Source organism: Sinocyclocheilus anshuiensis, unplaced genomic scaffold, assembly GCF_001515605.1.
Source record: "Sinocyclocheilus anshuiensis isolate Anshui unplaced genomic scaffold, SAMN03320099.WGS_v1.1 scaffold670, whole genome shotgun sequence".
In the NCBI taxonomy this organism is placed as follows: Eukaryota; Metazoa; Chordata; class Actinopteri; order Cypriniformes; family Cyprinidae; genus Sinocyclocheilus; species Sinocyclocheilus anshuiensis.
Window position 1 is genome coordinate 1,460,292 of NW_015546062.1, and position 4,219 is coordinate 1,464,510.

The 4,219-nt window shown below is 40.1% G+C and overlaps 1 protein-coding gene across 1 annotated transcript in view; it reads right to left on the minus strand.

Moving 5' to 3' along the window:
• LOC107699550 (small conductance calcium-activated potassium channel protein 2-like) overlaps positions 1 to 4,219 on the minus strand; it is an 88,847-nt gene that overhangs the window by 38,442 nt on the left and 46,186 nt on the right. The window lies entirely within an intron of this gene.

Below are 4,219 nucleotides of genomic sequence, written 5' to 3' on the forward strand. Positions count from 1 at the left end.
CTCGGCATCCCCCTGGCTCGTTGGCTCTCCATCTCCGCCTCGGGCTCCTCCACCACCTGCTCCGCCGCCATTGGTCGGCCCCCTGGAGTCGGTGGCCATTCCTCCTCCATGGCTCCTCCCTCCATTGGCTCCACCGTGGGTCGCTGTTATGGCTGTGGGCTGGGTCCTGCTGTGCTCTTCCTGCTCCGGGTCCCTCCTGTCTCCTCCCTGGCTCCTCCCTCCATCGTCTCCTCCCTGGAATCTGTCTGCCGGCCCCCTCCCGGGCGTCCGTCCTCCTCCTGAGCCTCCTCCCTAGTTCCCACCCACTCCCCTCCCCATGTTGTTTCTACGGTGCGAGGACGCACCTTCCGGGAGGGGGGAGTAATGTCACGCCCCTGGACTCTTTGTGTTGTGTTTTCCCTCCCCAGGTGTGCCGTGTTCCCTTTAATTAGTCATTCCTTGCACCTGTGTTTTCCCAATCACCCAGTGTTTAAAGTTAGTGTTTGTCGGTCGCCAAACGTCATACCTTGTGTTCCAGTGTCTCCTACGTTCCCCGTGTGATCATTAAAGACTGTGAATTGAAGTTATCTCCGTGTTTCCTCGTTCCTCGCTCCTTGCCTCCCGAGAAGTGTGACAGTGTGCAATAGAATGAAACAACAGTTTTACAAACTCCTGTCAACACTGCACTGCAATGCTATGCAATTAAAGAACTATATTATTTTTTTATATAATATAGCAGTGCAATAATGATAATTTTGTGTAAATTGTAAACACTTAATAAAAAAATAATAGCACCTGCAATAATGACACAGCCACACAATAACAGAGGTATATTGTGATACTAATTGGTATCTTGATAATTTAGCTGGTACTGTACTGTGAGACACAAAACAAATGTAAATGACAACCCTAGTTTTTAGGAAAAGGGTATTTTTCATAAATTTCATGTCAAGATAATTTTAACATCATAAATGTTAAATCGGGACATGTTTTTAATTTATGTCAATTTTATTGAATAAAATGTGACATTTTTAATTGTATTTTTAAATGTTACAGTACGGTTTAAATTTGCTGAATGTTTCTAATAGGCAGTTTAATGGCAGGTACCCTTGTTACAACTTGGCCCATATAGCATAATGTATCTATTATATAAACTGTATCTTTTTTCCTGGTCAGCAACAGTGACAATGTTCAATAGACTCTAAGACGTATGTACATAGGGATACTGGATTTAAAAAATAACCCTATCCTGAGAACTATTAACTGAAGTAAATAATATGGCAACCTGAGTCTTCATTATATATACAAACAAAACAGTAAAAAAAAAAAAAAAAAGAACAGCATGTCATACAGTCATACTTCAATAGGACAAGGTTTAACATGTCAACTATCAAACTTCAGTTGCTGCCAAAATATATCTATAAGTTAGTACAGCATGTCATACAGTCATACTTCAATAGGACAAGGTTTAACATGTCAACTATCAAACTTCAGTTGCTGCCAAAATATATCTATAAGTTAATATAGTTATACTATCCAAAAAAAATACTTTAGAACTCTTTAATCATGCCATTCTGCTTAACTTCTCTTTTTTGATATTGATAGAGCTACGAAATTATGAAGTTACCACAGATTTATTGTGGCAACGAATAACTGTAAATAGTATTTTTTTAACGGTATTTTGGTGTAAACTATAATTTCCATGGTAAATTTCCAATGGCTAACCAATGCAACTTGCTGTGAAATTCCTCATCAATAATTTATTATTTTAAATAGTCTTCTACCGGGTCTCATGTTGTGTCACTTACCTAATATATGAACTCAAATGCACTGCATGTTAAGTCTCCAAGGGACAAACAGCTTCAAAAAGCTCATCATAAAAACCACTCAAGAAAAACGTTTCTAGAATCAGTCCAACCTTGAACTAAAGATAATTATAAAATTGGCTTCAAGTAATACTGGTGATTCACCAAACTCTTTAATGGGTCTTAGCTAAAGCTGTACAGCCATGAATCATTTTTAATATGGCTCTACAGGAGCCAAGCAGTTCGAAAACTTTAGCCAAGGATGAAGCTTATTGGCTCTCAGGAAGAGATGCACTCACATTAACACGTACACCTGAGTTCAAACGCTACCTTAGAGGCACTTTCAACCATACGGGCAAAGTGGATTTTGACTGAACCGAAAATAAAAACTGGTTCCATTGAGAGATTCACAGGACTTGAAAGGATAGTTCACCCCCAAAAAAAAATCTGTCATCATTTACTTGCCCTCATTTCAAAATCTGTATGACTTTCTTTCTTCTGTAGAAAAAAAAAAGATATTTTGAAAAATATCTCAGTGGGTTTTTAATGAATGTCAATGGAGTCAAGTGTTGTTTGTTTTGGACCCCATTCACTTTCATTGTCTTGGCAAAAACAGTAGAAACATTCTTTTAAAGGGTCATATGACGTTGCTAAAAAGAACATTCGAGTGTACATGAGAAACTTCTCAATCCAGCGAAATGAATGAAACACAGTCTGCACCTTTACACAACCACACACATATTGGCCTGAAACGGAAAGCAAAATGAATGCCGACGCTGTATATCTGTGCTTGTGCTCGACAGCAGCAGCTTAAAAGAGCCTGAAGCAGACAAATAATTCACAGACTCACAGACAGAGGGGGCAAGGGAAGGTTGAATGAATGTAAAAATACAAGCAGAGAGAGAGAACAAGCAACTCAACATGCATCTAAAGGGGGAAGAGTGAGGAAAACCGTAGGAGATAAACAAAAAATAACATGGAGTGAGAGAAAGCATACAATGAACTGATTTTAACAGAGAGAGAGAGAGAAGAATGGGCATAATTTGATAGAGGAAGGAGTGTTAGACAGAGAAAGAGTGATGGCGCAAATTACAAAGTGAGAGGAATACACAGAGATGAAGTGAAAACAAGGGAGAACATGCTGTTTGCATGTGTGAGCTTGTAATATTCTGCTGAATAAATGTGTGAACTGATTTCACCCTATAAATAAAACACACACACACGTGGTAGTCCCTAAAAAAATCAACAAGCAAATACATATATGTAGGGATCAGACCGATTCAGACAATTTAAGATTCGATCAGATTGGTGTTGAACAACCCAAAGAGCCGAATTCCACAAAGAGGCCCAAGACAACGTCATAAATCTGTCCACGATACCCTGGCGCCACGAGTCTGAAGCAAGTCCACCAAATAGCAGCTTTGAGCAGCTCACAGCATTAAAACAAAAACATTTATTGACAATTCCAAGGAGATTGTCAAATTTGGGGCAAGTAACCAAGATTAATGGTCAAAGACACAGCAAGTCATGACCATCACATGAGGAAAATCATTAGTAGAAACTGCGTTGGGTGGTTTCCCCCACCTAGAGGACAAGAACCAGACTGAGATTCCTTAGGAGACCTTTTAACCTCTCTGGTGTAGGGTATCAGACCGAATCAGACGTGTGTTTGAATCTTCTTGCTTGAAACGTTTCTTCCAATCAATTCCAATGTCCAAAATTATACTCTGCAAGAGCGGGAAAATTCAGACCATGTGACTGATTGATGAATTGGGAGTAGAAACATACAACACCCCGAGCAAAGACCATATCTAATTGGTCAATGTACCATTTGGGATGTGGCCAACAACCTGGTTTAAATACTCAGGACACCATCAAATTATGCTTTTATTCATCACTTTTAGCCATGCGGCTTTTTAGCTTTTAGCTTTTCGCTTCTAGCTTTTTAGTCATGCTTTTAGCTTCAAGTCATCGCTTCCAGCTTTTTAGTCATGCTTTTTTTTATATTTTGCTTTTAGCGCTCTTTGAGTGTGCTCTGGCGTACACGCCAGCTGCTCCTCCCAAAACCATGAGGAGAAACGCCACCTAGTCTCGTCAAACTTTACTTCTATTCCTCTACTTTAAATTATTTTCTTTTCCGTTGAGAGTTTCGTGTTCTGAGTTAAGTTTTGCCGCAACAACGTGTCTCCGAGGTGACTGCCTCAAAATTTCAACCAGCCCACAACTCAGCATCTTCAGCCAACGTCCAACCACTGGCTTCCCAAGCAATCTCGGGAAACCCCCTTTCTTTAAGGACCACAACAAAGGGAACCCCCCTACACAGGCAACGCAAGTACCTCCAGATTCTAGCTGAACTGGTGCATTTAATATAAATTTTTAACCTTGAGGAACTCAATTCGAGGGTTAATTAAGTGATTGATGGTTGTTCAGGTCTA